The sequence below is a fragment of the Dendrobates tinctorius genome, unplaced genomic scaffold (genome assembly GCF_039654945.1).
Source record: "Dendrobates tinctorius isolate UK_male_01 unplaced genomic scaffold, ASM3965494v1 ptg000154l, whole genome shotgun sequence".
In the NCBI taxonomy this organism is placed as follows: Eukaryota; Metazoa; Chordata; class Amphibia; order Anura; family Dendrobatidae; genus Dendrobates; species Dendrobates tinctorius.
Genome location: NW_027361821.1, coordinates 15,313,512 through 15,338,276, shown reverse-complemented (window position 1 = coordinate 15,338,276; position 24,765 = coordinate 15,313,512).

The following is a 24,765-nucleotide window of genomic DNA, read 5'->3' as shown; positions in this document are numbered from 1 at the left end:
TTTTTCGCCGCGGAAAGAAATGACAGACAACCAGTGTAAAATAATTTAACTTTTATTGAAAAATGTTTTTTTTAGTAAACTTTTTTAAAATTTTAATAAACTTGTTTAATAAAGCTTTGAAACCATAAAACTGGTCATTTTTATTTAAATACACACATTATAAATCTGTGTAGTGTGTGGTGGAAATACTGCTGTAGGGGCTGCGGGACACTTCGACACTGGGAGTGTGGAGAGAGGACTGGGATCGTGGTGGGGAAGGAACAGTTAGAGGTGAAGGTGTGGAAAAAACTACAGAATGGGTGGACATGTGGGAAGCAGAAGAGGTGGTGGGTGGTGGAGTGGAGGGTTGGGCAGGGACTGTAGGAGCAGATGATGTTGATGGCAAGTTGTATGGGGAAGGAGTTTGGTACGGGGCAGGTTGCTGGAAGTGGGGAGATGTCTGGTACGGGGCAGGTTGCTGGAAGTGGGGAGATGTCTGGTACGGGGCAGGTTGCTGGAAGTGGGGAGATGTCTGGTACGGGGCAGGTTGCTGGAAGTGGGGAGATGTCTGGTACTGGGGAGGTTGCTGGTACTGGGGAGTTTGCAGGTACTGGGGAGGTTGCTGGTACTGGGGAGGTTGCTGGTACTGGGGAGGTTGCTGGTACTGGGGAGGTTGCTGGTGCTGGGGAGGTTGCTGGTGCTGGGGAGGTGGATGGTGCTGGGGAGGTGGATGGTGCTGGGGAGGTGGATGGTGCTGGGGAGGTGGATGGTATGTAATAGGAGGGGGAGGATGGAAAGTGGCTGGAGGGGGTGTAGATGTAATAGGAGGGGGAGGATGGAAAGTGGCTGGAGGGGGTGTAGATGTAATAGGAGGGGGAGGATGGAAAGTGGCTGGAGGGGGTGCAGGTGGAGGAACTACTGTGGTGGGAGGAGGAGGTTGGGAGGTAACTTGCTGGAGAGCAGCGTGGCATGAATGCATTACATGCATCTGCTGGGCAGGAGAGAGCGTTTCCATGCGCTCCACAACAGACCTGAAAAAGGTGTGGTTTGGCGAAGATCTTGCTTCTGAATGCATGGTTTGCAGAAGTGTCTTCACCTCCAGAATGCTGGAGTTGATCTGCTGATAGCCTGCGGAGATTTGCTCTGACAAGACTTTTAGACAGTTCTGGAAAGATGCATTCAGATGCAAGAACTCTGGCGCATAAGTCTTTTCCTGACCCCTCTGCCGCTGCCGCCCAGTACCCGCAGGTGTACTAGAGGTGGCAGGGGCAGAAGGGTGGGGTAAAGGGAAAGCGATCTCCTCACCAGCAGCTTCATGTAATGTAGGCGGCCACGATGCTCCTGTGCTGGTGGATGGGACAGATGGGTCGAATGTGTGGGAAGGCTGGGAAGGTGCAGATGTACCGGGGCGGTCGAAGTGTCCCTCGGTGCCGGTCTCCTCAGGGATCGCCTCAGAAGGGTCCAATCGTGCAGGCTCCCGAGTGCTGCTCACCGTGCTGTGGAATAAAGAGAAAAAAAAACAATTAAAATAGTGACATGGTATGGCCCTGGCTGAAAAAAAAAAGTTACATCTAAACATTTTTTTGTCACATGTGGTGTGTAATATTTACCTTCTGGTGAGCATTGTCTCCCGGGGGAACGACAGGGCTCGTGCGTACTTGTACTTGCTCCTGCGTCCTCCAGATCCACTCGGGGCCCGCATCTCTTTATTGAACTCCTTCTTGAAACGATCCCTCACAGACCGCCACCGCTTCACAATTCTCTCCCCTGAAACGAGAAAGGACAAAGTGGTTAGTATACAACATCAGTGTTTCCCAAACTCCAGTCCTCATGGTCCCCAGGGGTCATGTTTTCAGGATTTCCAAAGTAAATAGAAATCCTGAACACATGATCCGTGGGGACCACGAGGACTGGAGTTCGGGAAACACTGGTTTAAATCAAGCAACAGGTACTGTATATACTTACGTTCTTTAATCTGGGCCCGAGCTTCGAGATCCTCCCAGCGGTCCACAAGGAGCGAACAGATTTCCTCCCAGAGTTGTCGGGTAACGATCAGGTCAGCGTGGCGTCGGTCAGCCATATTCCAGAGTGGCTCCCTTTCTCTGACGAGATCGATGAGGCGGTCCACATCAATCCCTCCATCCTCACCGTCAGAGTCGGGAGCACGCTGTGAAGGCTGTTAAAGAAAAAGACAAAAATAACATAATTAGCCTCCACAAAAGAAATGAAATAAAAAGTGCAAAAAAAACAAAGCAAAAATATTTATACTTACACGCTGGTGACCGCCGCGTTGCTGTCGCCGACGACCCTGGGAGGCACTGCGAGGACCTCTTGGCCGAGCACCAGATTGGGAAGACTAGAGAAGAAAACAAAAAATGTTATGTCTTTGGATGTAGGCATTTGTTTCCTGTGTGTGGTCTGCAGAACATTGTTTTCTATGTGTTGTGTGTAGTGTGATGTTGTGTTTCTGCGTTTGATGCAAAAAACTTACCAATTGTGAGCCCACTCCAAGTGTCTGTCCACCCCTTCCTTCTTCTTCTGGGAGCTCCTCTTCATCTTGTGATTCCTGTTTTGAAATAAAAGGCAATGAATACACATATATTACAGAGATGATGGATTTTGGAAATAAAAACTTACCGTCAAACGCTGACGATGCGAGGGAGGGCTCCCTGAAGATGTGCTGTCTTCCTCATGGCCAGACTCCATGGCTGTGGGTGGTGTTTCTGCTGCTGCCATTGCTGCTGCTGCTGCTGCTGCATCTATTGGGCGGCTGTTGAATAAAGAGAAACAAAGGGCCAATGAATATCTTGATATTCCATAGCCCTAGTTTGGAGGAATGGGGGATTTGATAATTACCGTCTCTCATCTGCTGCTGGACTCCCCTCCCGCTGTTCAGCATGCTGCTCCATTTGGGGTGGTGCTGATGGTGCTGCTGCTGCAGATGTCTGCTGCCTTCTCCTGCTCCTGGTTCTTGGCTTGGGTGGCATGTTGGGTGTGGCTGAGGGTCCCATTGTCTTGCTTTTATATATGTCCTGTGGGCAGAGCTACTGAGCATGCTCAGACCAAAGAAACCGGATCCGGCCGGCGGTTCCGGCTGTCGCCGGATCCGGCGCATTGTGGCGCTCATAGGCTTTCATTGTATGAAAAAGCCGGACACGCCGGATCCGGCGTGTCCGCCTTTTTCGACGGATACAAAAAACGTTACAGTCAGGCCTCTTTCACACATCAGGTTTTCTGCTTCAGGCGCGATCCGGCGCTTTTGACTAAAACCGGATCCGTCGAAATGCAATGCCGGATCCGTTTTCCCCCCCATTGACTTGCATTAGAGCCGGATCGAGCCGGATGGCCATGCGTTTCATCCGATTTTCGCCGGATCCGGCAATGTGACGCGATCCGGCGTCTGGAAAAAACGTTGACTGTAACGTTTTTTGTATCCGTCGAAAAAAGCGGACACGCCGGATTCGGCGTGTCCGGCTTTTTCATACAATGAAAGCCTATGAGCGCCGCAATGCGCCGGATCCGGCTACAGCCGGATCCGCCGGCCGGATCCGGTTTCTTTGGTCTGAGCATGCTCAGTAGCTCTGCCCACAGGACATATATAAAAGCAAGACAATGGGACCCTCAGCCACACCCAACATGCCACCCAAGCCAAGAACCAGGAGCAGGAGAAGGCAGCAGACATCTGCAGCAGCAGCACCATCAGCACCACCCCAAATGGAGCAGCATGCTGAACAGCGGGAGGGGAGTCCAGCAGCAGATGAGAGACGGTAATTATCAAATCCCCCATTCCTCCAAACTAGGGCTATGGAATATCAAGATATTCATTGGCCCTTTGTTTCTCTTTATTCAACAGCCGTCCAATAGATGCAGCAGCAGCAGCAGCAGCAGCAATGGCAGCAGCAGAAACACCACCCACAGCCATGGAGTCTGGCCATGAGGAAGACAGCACATCTTCAGGGAGCCCTCCCTCGCATCGTCAGCGTTTGACGGTAAGTTTTTATTTCCAAAATCCATCATCTCTGTAATATATGTGTATTCATTGCCTTTTATTTCAAAACAGGAATCACAAGATGAAGAGGAGCTCCCAGAAGAAGAAGGAAGGGGTGGACAGACACTTGGAGTGGGCTCACAATTGGTAAGTTTTTTGCATCAAACGCAGAAACACATCACACTACACACAACACATAGAAAACAATGTTCTGCAGACCACACACAGGAAACAAATGCCTACATCCAAAGACATAACATTTTTTGTTTTCTTCTCTAGTCTTCCCAATCTGGTGCTCGGCCAAGAGGTCCTCGCAGTGCCTCCCGGGGTCGTCGGCGACAGCAACGCGGCGGTCACCAGCGTGTAAGTATAAATATTTTTGCTTTGTTTTTTTTGCACTTTTTATTTCATTTCTTTTGTGGAGGCTAATTATGTTATTTTTGTCTTTTTCTTTAACAGCCTTCACAGCGTGCTCCCGACTCTGACGGTGAGGATGGAGGGATTGATGTGGACCGCCTCATCGATCTCGTCAGAGAAAGGGAGCCACTCTGGAATATGGCTGACCGACGCCACGCTGACCTGATCGTTACCCGACGACTCTGGGAGGAAATCTGTTCGCTCCTTGTGGACCGCTGGGAGGACCTCGATGCTCGGGCCCAGATTAAAGAGCGTAAGTATATACAGTACCGGTTGCTTGATTTAAACCAGTGTTTCCCGAACTCCAGTCCTCGTGGTCCCCACGGATCATGTTTTCATTATTTCTATTTACTTTGGAAATCCTGAAAACATGACCCCTGGGGACCATGAGGACTGGAGTTTGGGAAACACTGATGTTGTATACTAACCACTTTGTCCTTTCTCGTTTCAGGGGAGAGAATTGTGAAGCGGTGGCGGTCTGTGAGGGATCGTTTCAAGAAGGAGTTCAATAAAGAGATGCGGGCCCCGAGTGGATCTGGAGGACGCAGGAGCAAGTACAAGTACGCACGAGCCCTGTCGTTCCTCCGGGAGACAATGCTCACCAGAAGGTAAATATTACACACCACATGTGACAAAAAAATGTTTAGATGTAACTTTTTTTTTTCAGCCAGGGCCATACCATGTCACTATTTTAATTGTTTTTTTTTCTCTTTATTCCACAGCACGGTGAGCAGCACTCGAGAGCCTGCACGATTGGACCCTTCTGAGGCGATCCCTGAGGAGACCGGCACCGAGGGACACTTCGACCGCCCCGGTACATCTGCACCTTCCCAGCCTTCCCACACATTCGACCCATCTGTCCCATCCACCAGCACAGAAGCATCGTGGCCGCCTACATTACATGAAGCTGCTGGTGAGGAGATCGCTTTCCCTTTACCCCACCCTTCTGCCCCTGCCACCTCTAGTACACCTGCGGGTACTGGGCGGCAGCGGCAGAGGGGTCAGGAAAAGACTTATGCGCCAGAGTTCTTGCATCTGAATGTATCTTTCCAGAACTGTCTAAAAGTCTTGTCAGAGCAAATCTCCGCAGGCTATCAGCAGATCAACTCCAGCATTCTGGAGGTGAAGACACTTCTGCAAACCATGCATTCAGAAGCAAGATCTTCGCCAAACCACACCTTTTTCAGGTCTGTTGTGGAGCGCATGGAAACGCTCTCTCCTGCCCAGCAGATGCATGTAATGCATTCATGCCACGCTGCTCTCCAGCAAGTTACCTCCCAACCTCCTCCTCCCACCACAGTAGTTCCTTCACCTGCACCCCCTCCAGCCACTTTCCATCCTCCCCCTCCTATTACATCTACACCCCCTCCAGCCACTTTCCATCCTCCCCCTCCTATTACATCTACACCCCCTCCAGCCACTTTCCATCCTCCCCCTACTATTACATACCATCCACCTCCCCAGCACCATCCACCTCCCCAGCACCATCCACCTCCCCAGCACCAGCAACCTCCCCAGCACCAGCAACCTCCCCAGTACCAGCAACCTCCCCAGTACCAGCAACCTCCCCAGTACCAGCAACCTCCCCAGTACCTGCAAACTCCCCAGTACCAGCAACCTCCCCAGTACCAGACATCTCCCCACTTCCAGCAACCTGCCCCGTACCAGACATCTCCCCACTTCCAGCAACCTGCCCCGTACCAGACATCTCCCCACTTCCAGCAACCTGCCCCGTACCAGACATCTCCCCACTTCCAGCAACCTGCCCCGTACCAAACTCCTTCCCCATACAACTTGCCATCAACATCATCTGCTCCTACAGTCCCTGCCCAACCCTCCACTCCACCACCCACCACCTCTTCTGCTTCCCACATGTCCACCCATTCTGTAGTTTTTTCCACACCTTCACCTCTAACTGTTCCTTCCCCACCACGATCCCAGTCCTCTCTCCACACTCCCAGTGTCGAAGTGTCCCGCAGCCCCTACAGCAGTATTTCCACCACACACTACACAGATTTATAATGTGTGTATTTAAATAAAAATGACCAGTTTTATGGTTTCAAAGCTTTATTAAACAAGTTTATTAAAATTTTAAAAAAGTTTACTAAAAAAACATTTTTCAATAAAAGTTAAATTATTTTACACTGGTTGTCTGTCATTTCTTTCTGCGGCGAAAAAGGTTAAATTCAGGGTATTTAAAAGGTGAAATGGTATTCAAAACTAGGTATATAACTGTGGGTAAATTTTAGCTTTTTGCCACAGTTGTGTTCCTGGTTGTGTTTGAAGCAAAGTATTTCACCTAAAAAGTTGTGTTTATTGTTGGTGATTTCATAACAATGTACACAACTTTTGTTAAAAGGTGAAATACTTTGCATAAAACACAACCAGGTACACACCTGTGGCCTAAAGCTAAAAATAGAGACCATGACAAGGTAGCCAACTTTGGTTGGCAAAGGTATATACTGTTGGTACAGAAGGTACACAAGTTTGGTTGGGCACAAATCTTTCACACTCTGTCATCCTGCCAGTGTACTCTGCCTTGAGGTGACATAAAGTATAGTGCAAAATTGTCCCTCATTACTGAAACCGTCACAGAACTTCTAGTGGTAATGTCATGGTAATCTTGCAAGGTGGTTTCTTCAGAGGTGTCCTCAATGGAAATGGGTTCCTTGCAGATAACAAAATTGTGGAGTACCACGCACGCTTTGATCACCTCGTCCACAGTTTCTGTCTTGAGGTTGATCGCAGTCAATAGGACACGCCATTTGGCTGTCAGAATACCAAAGGTACATTCAACCATTCTTCTTGCTCTTGTGAGGCGGTAATTAAAAATGCGTTTTGGTCTTGTCAATCCTCTGCTATAGTACGGTTTCAAAAGGTGTTCTGACAGCTGGAAGGCTTCATCCCCTACACAGACAAATGGCATAGGTGGACCAGATGTTTGCGGCAGCGGTCTAGGTGGTGGGAACTGGAAGGTGTTTCCATACAGTTTACGCCCCATGGCAGACAGTTTGAAAACTTGAGAGTCATTGGAGCGGCCATAGGCCCCAATATCAACCGCAATAAATTTGTATTCCGCGTCAGCGATGGCCATGAGGACAATTGAAAAATATTTCTTGTAATTGAAATATTCCGATCCCGATCCAGCTGGCTTTACAATGCGGATATGTTTCCCGTCCACAGCGCCCAAGCAGTTGGGAAACTGACATATCTGTTGAAACTTGTCAGCAATTTCAATCCACCTCTCTGTTGTGGGCTCTGGTAAAAACTCTTCAGCTAAGGAGTCCCACAGTGCACGGCATGTGTACTTCACTATTCCAGATATGGTGGAAATCCCGAGTCTGTACTGGAAATGCAGTGACGAAAGGGATTCTCCAGTTGCAAGAAATCTGTGGGGAATTAAAAAACAATAAATTAGTTTTAAATCACAGCATTACATACCAAAACTGAGCTATAACACTTGGAGATACAAACTACCACCAACAAGATTGCAGTGAAAGTGTGCTCTGATGCGATCACATCCAATAAATGTGGCTTACCTTAAAGTCACCATCAGACGCTCTGTGGGTGAAACAGAGAAGCGGCAATAGGTGTCCGCTTTTCTTATGCGGTGTGCAATGCGCTCCACCAAGTAATCAAAATTCTCCATTTTCATCCTAACATATCCAAAAAATGTATCCGGGTTTCGTCGAAGGTCCATGCAGAGTGTAGAATAGACCCCACGCGTCATTCTCTTGGCTGTGATGGGGTGGATCCACAAACGTCGTCTACGATGCCTGATGAGCTGCTGTCTCGCTCTCTCCTTCTCCAGAACAATCACCCTCAAACGATTCGCCTCCGCTATAAAATCCGCCAAATTCTTCAAAATATTTCCAATGACAACATCCATCTTCACCAGCAACTTGCTCTTCTCTCCAACCTGCACTTTCTCCTCTACAACCTGTCAAAGAAGGGCTGTAGGAACATGCTATATATAGTTTTCCAGTAGCCAATCCCGTTCGGAAGGCCACAAGGGTCAATTTTAAATACCAGATCCGGCGTAATCCGTCGAAAAACGGATAGAAAAACGGATGGACCGGATGAGACGGATCCGGTTTTGTCTGTCAAGAAAAAGACGGATCCGGCAGAAAACCGGATCCATCACATCCGGTTTTACTAAACATTTGCCGGATCCGGCGTTCCGGCATGACGCCGGATCGTGCCTGACGCCGAAAACCTGAAGTGTGAAAGTAGCCTCAACGTTTTTTCCAGACGCCGGATCGCGTCACATTGCCGGATCCGGCGAAAATCGGATGAAACGCATGGCCATCCGGCTCGATTCGGCTCTAATGCAAGTCAATGGGGGGGAAACCGGATCCGGCATTGCATTTCGACGGATCCGGTTTTAGTCAAAAGCGCCGGATCGCGCCTGAAGCAGAAAACCTGATGTGTGAAAGAGGCCTAAGAAGAATATGAAGAATGTAAAAAAAAGAATAATTGGAAGAAGGTGAGGAAGAAGAAGATGAATAAGGTGAAGAAGTTGATGAAAACGATACTGCTGCTGAGGATCATGAAGGAAAAAGTGTGGGAGAGTAAAAAAGAAGGTAAAGAGCATGGAAGTAGTGAAACATACATATCTGACAAAATATAACAAAGGTTAACATAGTCAATATCTTTGTAATTCCGAACGTCTTAAAAAAAATTTATTCCTGCTATTCCATTTGGTTGGGCTAAACCTCTATGCCTTTAATTTCTCCTCCACCTCCTCCAATACATTCTACATTATTCTTAATTGTTTTCTTCATGTAGAATTAACCTACAAGGAAAGAAAGGGTTTATTTTAATTCCGATATTTCTGTCCCATTGACTTGCATTGGTTTCCTGTATCGGAATCGGTGATATCCGATACTTTTTGGGTATCGGTCCGATCCAATCCGATCTGATATTTCACGATATCGGAATGTGTCGCTCAACACTACTCTCCACTGAACAGGATGACTGTCATCTTATTCGAATGTCACTCAACAACTGCAGGATGACATCAAGTGACCTACTGTCACGCTTAGCGTGACAGTAGTCAGGAGTGGTGTGCCTGTCAGGTGGCAGAGATCCCTATTCAGACAGGTAGTGCACTGGAGGCGCGGTAGTCCCAGCAGCCGGGCAGAAGATCGGCGTCAGGTAAGAAATCCTGCTCCAGGACCTGTGGGAGGGGAGGAGCAGCAGAGAAGCTCTCAGTGCCCGCAGGACCTTCCTACCATGTGACCGCACGTCAGGGGAGTGGGCGGAGCTCACCTCCGAGATGCAGCAGCGCTGGTCAGAGGTATCAGTGCTGCAGAGATTACTCAAAAAACGTAGTCAGAAGAGCGAAAGGGGTCATGCACAGGTCAGGCAACGTAGTACAGGAGCAAAAAACAGCGGGTAGTCAGGAGAAGCAGAGGGTCAAAACACGAGATGACAGCGAAGGTACCAGAGGAGCAAATGTACTGAAGTCAAGACAAAGCCAGGGGTCATACACGGGTCGAGCAGACGGGTACCAAGTCAGGATCCAAGAGACGTAAACCAAGTCCAAAACAGGTCATACACCAGGCAAGTGTACAGGAACAGGCGAGAGGCACAAACGGAGCAGGGTTGGGCACACTCACATTAGGAGTATAAACGGCAGGGAGGGGTGCTCACCTGAAGCTATAAAAACCCTCCCTGGCTCCAAAGAGAGGCTCTCCCTATTAACCTCTGCACCACCTGTCCCGCATCCTGCATAAACCATGACACCTACAAAAGGAATGGCAAATGGTAGCTGGGGTGAAGTGCATGGCAAGAACAGTTCGTAACAGGCTCCTAAAGGCAGGGCTCAAGTCATATAAACTAAAATATCGATATTTGCAAATGATAAAAAACTATGTAAAGCAGTCAATACAAGAGAAAATAGTATTCTGCTACAGATGGATCTGGATAAGTTGGAAACTTGGGCCGAAAGGTGGCAGATGCGGTTTAACAATGATAAATGTAAGGTTATACACATGGAAAGAAGGAATCAATATCACCATTACACACTAAACAGGAAACCACTGGGTAAATCTGACATGGAGAATGACTTGTGGATCCTAGTTAATGATAAACTTACCTGGAACAACCAGTGTCAGGCAGCGGCTGCTAAGGCAAACAGGATCATGGGGTGCATTAAAAGAGGTCTGGGTACACATGATGAGAGCATTATACTGCCTCTGTACAAATCCCTAGTTAGACTGCACATGGAGTACTGTGTACAGTTTTGGGCACCGGGGTTCAGGAAGGCTATAATGGAACTAGAGCGAGTACTAAAGAGTGCAGCAAAATTAATAAAGGGGATGGGGGAACTACAATACCCAGAGAGATTAGCAAAATTGGGATTATTTACTGTAGATAAAAAACGACTGAGGGGCGATCTAATAACCATGTATAAGTATATAAGAGGACAATACAAATATATCTCTGGGGATCTGTTTATACTAAGGAAGGTGACGGTCACAAGGGCGCATTCTCTGCATCTGGAGGAGAGAAGGTTTTTTCCACCAACATAGAAGAGGATTCTTTACTGTTAGGACAGTGAAAATCTGGAATTCCTTGCCTGAGGAAGTGGTGATGGTGAACTCAGTCGAAGGGTTCAAGAGAGGCCTGAATGTCTTCCTGGAGCGTAACAATATTGTATCTTACAGTTAATAGGTTGTTAAAAAGGATGTAGATCTGGGGATTTATTTTTATGGCATATAGGCTGAACTGGATGGACAAATGTCTTTTTTCAGCCTTGCTAACTATGTAACTATGTTACAATATTACTATGTTAGAAAAAAGCCTTTCATCAATGAGAAGCAAAGGAGAGCCAGGCGGAAGTTTGCCAAAGGCCATAGGGATTGGACCATGGAGGACTGGACTAAGGTAATCTTCTCTGATGAGTCTAATTTTTAGCTTTGCCTAACACCTGGTCGTCTAATGGTTAAGGCCCCGTCACGCATAGCAATCTCGCTAGCGAGATCGCTGCTGAGTCGCAACTTTTGTGACACAACAGCGATCTCACCAGCGAGATCGCTGTGTGTGACAGCGATCAGCGACCGGCCCCCCTCCCGGTATGCTGATCGCTGTAAGAAACCTCTGGACATTTTTTTCGTCGCTGATCTCCCACTGGCCAGCACGCATTGCTGCGTGTGACAGGCGGGTGACAGGCGGGAGACCAGCGATCAGCTGTAAAATACTGAAAAAAAAAAAAAAATATTGCTTTATTCTCACCTTCCGACGTCCCGCGCAACATTCCCGCCTCTCTCCACGCTCCGGTCCCAGTAATCCTTTGAATGACCGCGAGACTTCACGATCCCGTGAGAACGGACGTCATCGCGGTCATTCTCGCAAAGGATTACTGGGACCGGAGCGTGGAGAGAGGCGGGAATGCTGCGCGGGACATCGGTGAGAATAACAATATTTTTTATTTTAATTCTATTTTTTACATGGATCCATGGCATCAGCGCTAACGAACACAGCGATGCCGCGCGCTCAGCATCACTGTGCTAATCGCTGGTGAAGCTGTCTGTTTGACAGCTCACCAGCGATCACATAGCAACTTACCAGCGATCCTGACACGTTGATATCATTGTCGGGATCGCTGGTAAGTCGCTATGTGTGACGGGGCCCTTAGACAGAGACCTGGAGAGGCGTATAAGCCACAGTGTCTTGCACCCACTGTGAAATTTGGTGGAGGATCGGTGATGATCTGTGGATGCTTCAGCAAGGCTAGAATTGGGCAGGTTGATCTTTATGAAGGATGTATGAATGAAGCCACATACATGGTTATCCTGGAAAAACAGTTGATTCCTTCTGCTCAGGCAATGTTCCCCAATTCTGAGGACTGGTTTTTCCAGCAGGACAATGCGCCATGCCACACAGCTAGGTCAATCAATGTGAGGATGAAGGACCACCACATCAAATCCCTGTCACAGCCAGCCCAATCTCCAGACCTGAACCTCATTGAAAACCTCTGGAATGTAATTAAGAGGAACATGGATAGTCACAAGCCATCAAACAAAGATGAAGAACTGTTTAAATTTTTGTACCAGGAGTGGCATAAGGTCACTCAAAAGCAGTGTGAAAGACTGATGGAAAACACGCCAAGATGCATGAATGCTGTGATTACAAATCATGGTTATTCCACAAAATATTGATTTCTGAACTCTTCCTGAGTTAAACATTAGTATTGTTGTTTCTTAATGATTATGAACTTGTTTTCTTAGTATTATTTGAGGTCTGCAAGCACTGCATTTTTTTGTTATTTTGACCATTTCTCATTTTCTGAAAATAATTACAAAATTTAGTGCTTGGAAATTTGAAGACATGTTGTCAGTAGTTTATAGAATAAAAGAGCAATTTACATTTTACCCAAAAATATACCTATCAAGAGAAAAATCAGACAAAATGAAAATTTTGCAGAGGTCTCTTAATTTATGCTTATATATACAGTATGCCTAATAAACTCACCATATAAAGGTAAAAAGTCATTTTGATGTCCTGTGATTTATGTAAAATGGAATTGCTTACTACTTTGGTGTGCATTAACATATATTAGGCTTATAATTCTGGGGCACATATCAGCATTAGGTTAGCCTATTGCTCCGTTGTTTTTATGGCAGCATGCTAGTTCACATTTTATTGGTAACGTGCTATTTTCTTAAAATGCAAGAAACAAGAATCATTGAGAGTCCAGCTCTGAACTTCAGACCATAATTAAGGTTTGTAACTTTCTGTTGACTTTTTATTAACCCATCCATGGGGAGTTTACACTCAACAGTTATTCATTACGAACAGTATGGGAGCTGTGAGACACATTCCCTTCAAACTCATGCATTTACAATCCTACCTAACATAAAAGCTATATCAAGGATGGTCAAAGAGTTCATTTATTGTCCCAGAAGAAAGCTACTGTGATATTTTTGCAATGTCCCCTTGTGCACATATATATTTGGAGCAATTGAAAAGCAGAGGAAACCTTTTAAATAAAAGTAGAATTCTTAAAGAGGTGAAAAGTAAAATGATTCAAATATAGAGCCTTTATTAATGCATCGTATACAGAACATAGATTAAGAAAAATAGCATTAAAATCATTATTTTTTTAACAATCCACTTAAGAACATACTTCTATTCTATCATGGAATATTGTAATAAGGATCTACGTTATAACTAATATTTTAAAAGCTTTGAACAAAGCCATCATTAATTTATATCTTGTATATGGTTGCAGATGAACTTAAGCCTAACATTAGAGTTGCTGTCAAGAATATACTATGATTTTGCATGTAAGATGGTTTAGCAATTGCATTTGTTCAGATGACAGAAAATAAAATCAAGAGATCTGTTACAAATAGGCTCACATATGAAAAAAATTAAAGTCGACTTGTTATAATTACAGACTAGGGTCCTATGAGTGTAAATTCTCTCAACTGAGAGAATAGGGTCAATTATGCACATCATGCTCTGATCAGAGTTTGATCAGATTGTGAGCAGAGTGAGATCTGATTCTGTCGGATGAGGAGAAGATGTAAAAAAAAGTCTCCATCTTATCCATTCTGTGAGTCCAAGGAAATTGGACTGCACTAAGATGACAGCCAAGTGCAGTCCAGTGATTTCCACAGACTCATTGGCTTGCATGGCGGAGTGAAATTTGATAAAACTCAGGCATGCTTCAATTTTTTTCTTGGACTAGCTCTGTCCTAGGAAAAAATCTGTCATGTACACGGCCCCATAAAATAATATAGGGTCGATAGCTATCTGTCAAAACGATGAATAGCAAAACTTTTGTGATTATCACGGTAATCTGCACCAGCCCTTAAAATAAATTTTGCCACAATAAACAAAAACTTATGACACAAAGATACTAAAAAGAGTGAGAATGATGTTGACAATGCTGAGTTTATACAGTATGTCTACTTGAAAGCCACAAGACACAAAAAGGAAGGTACAGTGTGGAAAATAAGTATTTGATACACTGACAATTTTGCAAGTTTTCCCACCTACAAAGAATGGAGAGGTCTGTAATTTTGCAAGTACACTTCAACTGTGAGAGACAGAATTTAAAAATAAAAACCGGAAAATCCAGTTGTATGATTTTTAAATTATTAATTAGCATTTTATTGCATGAAATAAATTTCATCACCTGCCAACCAGCAAGAATTCTGGCTTTCACAGACCTATTAGTTTTTCTTTAAGAAGCCCTACTACTCTACACTCATAACTAGAGTTGAGCGATACCAGCCGATACTTGAAAATATCGGATCGGAATGGATCGGCCGATCTTAAAAAAAAGTATCGGTATCGCCAATTCCGATACCGGGAACCAATGCAAGTCAATGGGGCCAAAATATCGGAATTAAAAAAAACCCTTTCTTTCCTTGTAGGTTAATTCTACATGAAGAAAAACAACTAAGAATAATGTAGAATGTATTGTGGGAGGTGGAGGAGACATTAAAGCCATAGAGGTTTAGCCCAATCAAATGGAATAGCAGGAATTAAACTTTTTTTTTAAAGACGTTAGGAGTTACAAAGATATTGACTATGTTAGCCTCATTTATATTTTGCCAGACATGTATGTCTTCTTCTTCTTTCTTCTTTCTTCTTCTTTCTTATTCTTCTTCCTTTTTTACCTTCTTCTTCTTCTTCTTCTTCTTATTCCTTTTTTTACATTCTTCTTCTTCTTCTTCTTCCTTTTTTTACATTCTTCTACTTCCTTTTTTTACATTCTTCTTCTAATTCCTTTTTTTACATTCTTCTTCTTCTTCCTTTTCTTACATTCTTCATATTCTTCTTATTCAACAATTATTATTCTACATATTCAACTTCTTCATCTTCTTCCTATTCTTCTTCATCATATTCTTGTTTGTGTCAGGCATTCCTGTAGTTGTTATCTAGAAAAGTTAGAAGTTTACACCTTCCGTTCTGCCTGTCACAAAAGATTTACAACAGGATTTGTCCGCGTTCAGTTTGGCCTGCAGCAGCAGGCCTTTTCCAGGGGCACCACGAGGAGGAACGGACTCACCCCCATACACTGCTTAGTCTTCTTCTGCTTATAAATAAGATAATATCATTTGCTCAGAGTATTAGTCTTATGCTTAATGTTCTTCTGCTTTGTTTTTTTATGCTTCTTTGTCTTCTCTCTCTTGTTGTTCTGCATCTTGGTGGTTGTCTTCCTGTTCTTTGTCCTCTTGAACCAGCTGATGGTACTGGCACCCGGAGGGGCAGCAGAAGGAACAAGAGCCAATGGCACTACCGAGGACCAGCTGACGGTGCTGGAACCCGGTTACTAAGCAGGAGGTACCTGTGCTACAAAGCACTACCAAGGACCAGCAGATGTTGCCGGAACTCGGATACCGAGATGGAGGCACCTAGGCCAAAGGCTCTGACGAGAACCAGCTGACGGTGCTGGAACCTGGAGGGGTAGCATAAGCTGCAAGAGCAAATGGAAATAGCGAGGACCAGCCGACAGTGCTGGCACCCGGAGGGGCAGCAGAAGGAATAAGAGCCAATGGCACAACCGAGGACCAGCTGATGGTGCTGGAACCCGGTTACTAAACAGGAGGTACCTGTGCTACAAAGCACTACCAAGGACCAGCAGACGTTGCCGGAACTCGGATACCGAGATGGAGGCACCTAGGCCAAAGGCTCTGACGAGAACCAGCTGACGGTGCTGGAACCCGGAGGGGTAGCATAAGCTGCAAGAGCAAATGGAAATAGCGAGGACCAGCTGACAGTGCTGGCACCCGGAGGGGCAGCAGAAGGAATAAGAGCCAATGGCACAACCGATGACCAGCTGATGGTGCTGGAACCCGGTTACTAAGCAGGAGGTACCTGTGCTACAAAGCACTACCAAGGACCAGCAGACGTTGCCGGAACTCGGATACCGAGATGGAGGCACCTAGGCCAAAGGCTTTGCCAAGAACCAGCTGACGGTGCTGGAACCCGGATGGGTAGCATAAGCTGCAAGAGCAAATGGAAATAGCGAGGACCAGCTGACAGTGCTGGCACCCGGAGGGGCAGCAGAAGGAATAAGAGCCAATGGCACAACCGAGGACCAGCTGATGGTGCTGGAACCCGGTTACTAAGCAGGAGGTACCTGTGCTACAAAGCACTACCAAGGACCAGCAGACGTTGCCGGAACTCGGATACCGAGATGGAGGCACCTAGGCCAAAGGCTTTGCCGAGAACCAGCTGACGGTGCTGTAACCCGGATGGGTAGCATAAGCTGCAAGAGCAAATGGAAATAGCGAGGACCAGCTGACAGTGCTGGCACCCGGAGGGGCAGCAGAAGGAATAAGAGCCAATGGCACAACCGAGGACCAGCTGACGTTGCTGGAACCCGGTTACTAAGCAGGAGGTACCTGTGCTACAAAGCACTACCAAGGACCAGCAGACGTTGCCGGAACTCGGATACCGAGATGGAGGCACCTAGGCCAAAGGCTCTGACGAGAACCAGCTGACGGTGCTGGAACCCGGAGGGGTAGCATAAGCTGCAAGAGCAAATGGAAATAGCGAGGACCAGCTGACAGTGCTGGCACCCGGAGGGGCAGCAGAAGGAATAAGAGCCAATGGCACAACCGAGGACCAGCTGATGGTGCTGGAACCCGGTTACTAAGCAGGAGGTACCTGTGCTACAAAGCACTACCAAGGACCAGCAGACGTTGCCGGAACTCGGATACCGAGATGGAGGCACCTAGGCCAAAGGCTCTGACGAGAACCAGCTGACGGTGCGGGAACCCGGAGGGGCAGCTGAAGTTACCCCTGAAAAGCAAAGTTGGCATGCCGCAAGCTGGCCGCAGTTACCGAATCACACAGTCCTACAGGGGGTGCTTGTCCTACTGGCACTACGGAACAAGCCTTTCTTACCAGAACCCGCAGTCCACATAGGAAGCACCTAAACTGCTGGCACCCTAGCCTCGGCTAACCCAACCGCAACACGACATGGCAACTTGGAGTGGCAAACTGACATTGACACTTCCCGGAAACAGTAGGCAGGGCTGGAACATAGCTGGGCAGGAGGGAGTACCCGTGCCAAAGTCAGTTATGAGCAGCAACTGGCGATGTTGGAGCCCAGGGACAAGCACTTAGCAGGCTGAGGCCTGATGTGCTGTCAATTGGGAGGCAGCAGGACAGATTGCCATCAAAACAGCAGGGGAACAGCTGACGTTACTGAACCCCACAAACACAGGAGCTAGTGTTTTACTCTGTGAAGACGGCACTTCCGAGCAACAACTGGCTGTGTTGAAGCCCAGGGACAAGCACGGAGCAGGCTGAGGCTGCATTGAAGAAATTTTAAGATCGGTTGTAGACTTCTACTAATTTTAACCAAGCTCCACTTAGGCCTGTGGCTTCACTGATATTCGTATTTCCCCTGTCCTCCAACCCCGCCAGTTACAGCTCCAAAGTGGCGTCTGCACAATCCACACTTGTTCCTGTTACAGGTGTTCAGTCCGGTCAGTTAATCCCCTGATGTGTGTCCGGCAATGTCACCTGCTCTGTCCACATTCCCATAACTAGTTATGGGAATGTGGACAGAGCAGGCGACATTGCCGGACACACATCAGGGGATTAACTGACCGGACTGAACACCTGTAACACAGGAACAAGTGTGGATTGTGCAGACGCCACTTCGGAGCTGTAACTGGCAGGGTTGGAGGACAGGGGAAATACGAGAGACAGTGGAGCCACAGGCCTAATTGGAGCACGGTTAAAAATCAGTAGTAGTAGGACTGTGTAGGCAGCAGGAGACTTTGCCATCCACACAGCAGGGGATCAGCTGACGTTACTGAACCCCACTGAGACACGGGAGCAAGTGTCTCTTTCCGTGTGGACGGCACTTCCGAGCTAAAACTGGCTGTGTTGAAGCCCAGGAAATAGGAGGGTGTAGGCAGAGGCCTACTGTATTTGGAATGTGGTGACAGCAGGAGAGACTGCCATCCACACAGCAGGGGATCAGCTGACGTTACTGAACCCCACTGAGACACGGGAGCAAGTGTCTCTTTCCGTGTGGACGGCACTTCCGAGCTACAACTGGCTGTGTTGAAGCCCAGGAAATAGGAGGGTGTAGGCAGAGGCCTACTATATTTGGAATGTGGAGACAGCAGGAGAGACTGCCATCCACACAGCAGGGGATCAGCTGACGTTACTGAACCCCACTGAGACACGGGAGCAAGTGTCTCTTTCCGTGTGGACGGCACTTCCGAGCTACAACTGGCTGTGTTGAAGCCCAGGAAATAGGAGGGTGTAGGCAGAGGCCTACTGTATTTGGAATGTGGAGACAGCAGGAGAGACTGCCATCCACACAGCAGGGGATCAGCTGACGTTACTGAACCCCACTGAGACACGGGAGCAAGTGTCTCTTTCCGTGTGGACGGCACTTCCGAGCTACAACTGGCTGTGTTGAAGCTCAGGAAATAGGAGGGTGTAGGCAGAGGCCTACTGTATTTGGAATGTGGAGACAGCAGGAGAGACTGCCATCCACACAGCAGGGGATCAGCTGACGTTACTGAACCCCACTGAGACACGGGAGCAAGTGTCTCTTTCCGTGTGGACGGCACTTCCGAGCTACAACTGGCTGTGTTGAAGCCCAGGAAATAGGAGGGTGTAGGCAGAGGCCTACTGTATTTGGAATGTGGAGACAGCAGGAGAGACTGCCATCCACACAGCAGGGGATCAGCTGACGTTACTGAACCCCACTGAGACACGGGAGCAAGTGTCTCTTTCCGTGTGGACGGCACTTCCGAGCTACAACTGGCTGTGTTGAAGCCCAGGAAATAGGAGGATGTAAGCAGAGGCCTACTGTATTTGGAATGTGGAGACAGCAGGAGAGACTGCCATCCACACAGCAGGGGATCAGCTGACGTTACTGAACCCCACTGAGACACGGGAGCAAGTGTCTCTTTCCATGTGGACGGCACTTCCGAGCTACAACTGGCTGTGTTGAAGCCCAGGAAATAGGAGGGTGTAGGCAGAGGCCTACTGTATTTGGAATGTGGTGACAGCAGGAGAGACTGCCATCCACACAGCAGGGGATCAGCTGACGTTACTGAACCCCACTGAGACACGGGAGCAAGTGTCTCTTTCCGTGTGGACGGCACTTCCGAGCTACAACTGGCTGTGTTGAAGCCCAGGAAATAGGAGGGTGTAGGCAGAGGCCTACTGTATTTGGAATGTGGTGACAGCAGGAGAGACTGCCATCCACACAGCAGGGGATCAGCTGACGTTACTGAACCCCACTGAGACACGGGAGCAAGTGTCTCTTTCCGTGTGGACGGCACTTCCGAGCTACAACTGGCTGTGTTGAAGCCCAGGAAATAGGAGGGTGTAGGCAGAGGCCTACTGTATTTGGAATGTGGAGACAGCAGGAGAGACTGCCATCCACACAGCAGGGGATCAGCTGACGTTACTGAACCCCACTGAGACACGGGAGCAAGTGTCTCTTTCCGTGTGGACGGCACTTCCGAGCTACAACTGGCTGTGTTGAAGCCCAGGAAATAGGAGGGTGTAGGCAGAGGCCTACTGTATTTGGAATGTGGAGACAGCAGGAGAGACTGCCATCCACACAGCAGGGGATCAGCTGACGTTACTGAACCCCACTGAGACACGGGAGCAAGTGTCTCTTTCCGTGTGGACGGCACTTCCGAGCTACAACTGGCTGTGTTGAAGCCCAGGAAATAGGAGGGTGTAGGCAGAGGCCTACTGTATTTGGAATGTGGAGACAGCAGGAGAGACTGCCATCCACACAGCAGGGGATCAGCTGACGTTACTGAACCCCACTGAGACACGGGAGCAAGTGTCTCTTTCCGTGTGGACGGCACTTCCGAGCTACAACTGGCTGTGTTGAAGCCCAGGAAATAGGAGGATGTAGGCAGAGGCCTACTGTATTTGGAATGTGGAGACAGCAGGAGAGACTGCCATCCACACAGCAGGGGATCAGCTGACGTTACTGAACCCCACTGAGACACGGGAGCAAGTGTCTCTTTCCGTGTGGACGGCACTTCCGAGCTACAACTGGCTGTGTTGAAGCCCAGGAAATAGGAGGGTGTAGGCAGAGGCCTACTGTATTTGGAATGTGGAGACAGCAGGAGAGACTGCCATCCACACAGCAGGGGATCAGCTGACGTTACTGAACCCCACTGAGACACGGGAGCAAGTGTCTCTTTCCGTGTGGACGGCACTTCCGAGCTACAACTGGCTGTGTTGAAGCCCAGGAAATAGGAGGGTGTAGGCAGAGGCTTACTGTATTTGGAATGTGGAGACAGCAGGAGAGACTGCCATCCACACAGCAGGGGATCAGCTGACGTTACTGAACCCCACTGAGACACGGGAGCAAGTGTCTCTTTCCGTGTGGACGGCACTTCCGAGCTACAACTGGCTGTGTTGAAGCCCAGGAAATAGGAGGGTGTAGGCAGAGGCCTACTGTATTTGGAATGTGGAGACAGCAGGAGAGACTGCCATCCACACAGCAGGGGATCAGCTGACGTTACTGAACCCCACTGAGACACGGGAGCAAGTGTCTCTTTCCGTGTGGACGGCACTTCCAAGCTACAACTGGCTGTGTTGAAGCCCAGGAAATAGGAGGGTGTAGGCAGAGGCCTACTGTATTCGGAATGTGGAGACAGCAGGAGAGACTGCCATCCACACAGCAGGGGATCAGCTGACGTTACTGAACCCCACTGAGACACGGGAGCAAGTGTCTCTTTCCGTGTGGACGGCACTTCCGAGCTACAACTGGCTGTGTTGAAGCCCAGGAAATAGGAGGGTGTAGGCAGAGGCCTACTGTATTTGGAATGTGGAGACAGCAGGAGAGACTGCCATCCACACAGCAGGGGATCAGCTGACGTTACTGAACCGCACTGAGACACGGGAGCAAGTGTCTCTTTCCGTGTGGACGGCACTTCCGAGCTACAACTGGCTGTGTTGAAGCCCAGGAAATAGGAGGGTGTAGGCAGAGGCCTACTGTATTTGGAATGTGGAGACAGCAGGAGAGACTGCCATCCACACAGCAGGGGATCAGCTGACGTTACTGAACCCCACTGAGACACGGGAGCAAGTGTCTCTTTCCGTGTGGACGGCACTTCCGAGCTACAACTGGCTGTGTTGAAGCCCAGGAAATAGGAGGGTGTAGGCAGAGGCCTACTGTCTTTGGAATGCGGAGACAGCAGGAGAGACTGCCATCTCCACAGCAGGGGAACAGCTGTCAGTGCTGAACCCCACTAACACTTGAACGAATGTGTTTGGCTCTGTGGAGACTACACTTCTGAACACCAACTGACTCTGTTGGAGCCCAGGATTAGGCGAGGAGCAGGCTGGGGTCTGTTGCTTTTGGTATGTGAAGGCAGCAGGAGACTTGCCATCTCCACAGCAGGGGAACAGCTGGCAGTGCTGAACCCCACTAACACTTGAACGAATGTGTTTGGCTCTGTGGAGATGACACTTCTGAACACCAACTGACGCTGTTGGAGCCCAGGATTAGGCGAGGAGCAGGCTGGGGTCTGTTGCTTTTGGCAGGTGAAGGCAGCAGGAGACTTGCCATCTCCACAGCAGGGGAACAGCTGGCAGTGCTGAACCCCACTAACACTTGAACGAATGTGTTTGGCTCTGTGGAGACGACACTTCTGAACACCAACTGACGCTGTTGGAGCCCAGGATTAGGCGAGGAGCAGGCTGGGGCCTGTTGCTTTTGGCAGGTGAAGGCAGCAGGAGACTTGCCATCTCCACAGCAGGGGAACAGCTGGCAGTGCTGAACCCCACTAACACTTGAACGAATGTGTTTGGCTCTGTGGAGATGACACTTCTGAACACCAACTGACGCTGTTGGAGCCCAGGATTAGGCGAGGAGCAGGCTGGGGCCTGTTGCTTTTGGCAGGTGAAGGCAGCAGGAGACTTGCCATCTCCACAGCAGGGGAACAGCTGGCAGTGCTGAACCCCACTAACACTTGAACGAATGTGTTTGGCTCTGTGGAGATGACACTTCTGAACACCAACTGACGCTGTTGGAGCCCAGGATCAGGCGTGGAGCAGGCTGGGGCCTACTGGATTTTGGCAGGTGTAGGCAGCAGGAGACTTGCCATCTCCACAGCAGGGGAACAGCTGGCAGTGCTGAACCCCACTAACACTTGAACGAATGTGTTTGGCTCTGTGGAGACGACACTTCTGAACACCAACTGACGCTGTTGGAGCCCAGGATTAGGCGAGGAGCAGGCTGGGGCCTGTTGCTTTTGGCAGGTGAAGGCAGCAGGAGACTTGCCATCTCCACAGCAGGGGAACAGCTGGCAGTGCTGAACCCCACTAACACTTGAACGAATGTGTTTGGCTCTGTGGAGATGACACTTCTGAACACCAACTGACGCTGTTGGAGCCCAGGATTAGGCGAGGAGCAGGCTGGGGTCTGTTGCTTTTGGCAGGTGAAGGCAGCAGGAGACTTGCCATCTCCACAGCAGGGGAACAGCTGGCAGTGCTGAACCCCACTAACACTTGAACGAATGTGTTTGGCTCTGTGGAGACGACACTTCTGAACACCAACTGACGCTGTTGGAGCCCAGGATTAGGCGAGGAGCAGGCTGGGGCCTGTTGTTTTTGGCAGGTGAAGGCAGCAGGAGACTTGCCATCTCCACAGCAGGGGAACAGCTGGCAGTGCTGAACCCCACTAACACTTGAACGAATGTGTTTGGCTCTGTGGAGATGACACTTCTGAACACCAACTGATGCTGTTGGAGCCCAGGATCAGGCGTGGAGCAGGCTGGGGCCTACTGGATTTTGGCAGGTGTAGGCAGCAGGAGACTTGCCATCTCCACAGCAGGGGAACAGTTGGCAGTGCTGAACCCCACTAACACTTGAACGAATGTGTTTGGCTCTGTGGAGACGACACTTCTGAACACCAACTGATGCTGTTGGAGCCCAGGATTAGGCGAGGAGCAGGCTGGGGCCTGTTGCTTTTGGCAGGTGAAGGCAGCAGGAGACTTGCCATCTCCACAGCAGGGGAACAGCTGGCAGTGCTGAACCCCACTAACACTTGAACGAATGTGTTTGGCTCTGTGGAGACGACACTTCTGAACACCAACTGACGCTGTTGGAGCCCAGTATTAGGCGAGGAGCAGGCTGGGGCCTGTTGCTTTTGGCAGGTGAAGGCAGCAGGAGACTTGCCATCTCCACAGCAGGGGAACAGCTGGCAGTGCTGAACCCCACTAACACTTGAACGAATGTGTTTGGCTCTGTGGAGACAACACTTCTGAACACCAACTGACACTGTTGGAGCCCAGGATTACGCATGCCGCATGCAGAGGCCAATGGGCAGCGGTTTTTATGGAGGTTGTTGACTACTACTGATTCTAACCATGCTCCACTTAGGCCTCTGGCTCCACTGTCTCTACTATTTACCCTGGCCTCCAACCCCGCCAGCTACATCTCTGAAGTGGCGTCAGCACAATCTACACTTGTTCCTGTGTTACTGGTGCTCAGTCCCGTCTGTTGATCCCCTGATGTTTGTCCGGCAAGTTCGCCAGCTCTGTCCTCATTCCCACTACTGGTTATGGGAATGTGGACAGAGCAGGAGACCTTGCCGGATACACATCAGGGGATAAACTGATGGGACTGAGCCACAGGAACACAGGAACAAGTGTAGATTGTGCTGATGCCACTTCAGAGATGTAGATGGCGGGGTTGGAGGCCAGGGGAAATAGTAGAGACAGTGGAGCCAGAGACCTAAGTTGGGCACAGTTAAAAATCAGTAGTGGTTTGAATGTTGATGGAGCTGGTGACTTTGCCGTCCACACAGCAGGGGATCAGCTGGCGTTACTGAACCCCACTAACACAGGAGCTAGTGTGTTTCTCTGTGCAGACGACACATCTGAGCGACAACTGGCTGTGTTGAAGCACAGGGATTATAGTTCAGGTGGTAGAAAAATGAACACACCAGCAGACCTGGATACAGTTGCCAACCACTAATTTAGTCTGTAAGAGGAATGGCAAAGTCTTTGGAGATCCAGGCCTTGTTCATTTTCAGAAAAGTCAGCCGGTCAACATTATCGGAAGATAGTCGCGTGAGACGGTCTGTTAGTACACCACCTGCGGCACTAAAGACACGTTCCGATAATACACTGGCAGCAGGGCAAGCCAGCACCTCCAATGCATACTGGCTAAGCTCTGGCCATGTATCCAGCTTAGAGACCCAAAACTTGAAGGGGGAAGAGCCATCTGGGAGTACAGTGACAGGGCAAGACATGTAGTCTGACACCATCTGACGGAAGCGTTGCCTCCTGCTGACTCGAGGCGTCGCTGATGGTGTAGACAATTGTGGTGGACACACAAAACTTTGCCACATTTGGGCCATAGTGGTCTTGCCTTGTGCTGTGGCGCTGCCTCTGCTCCCTCTT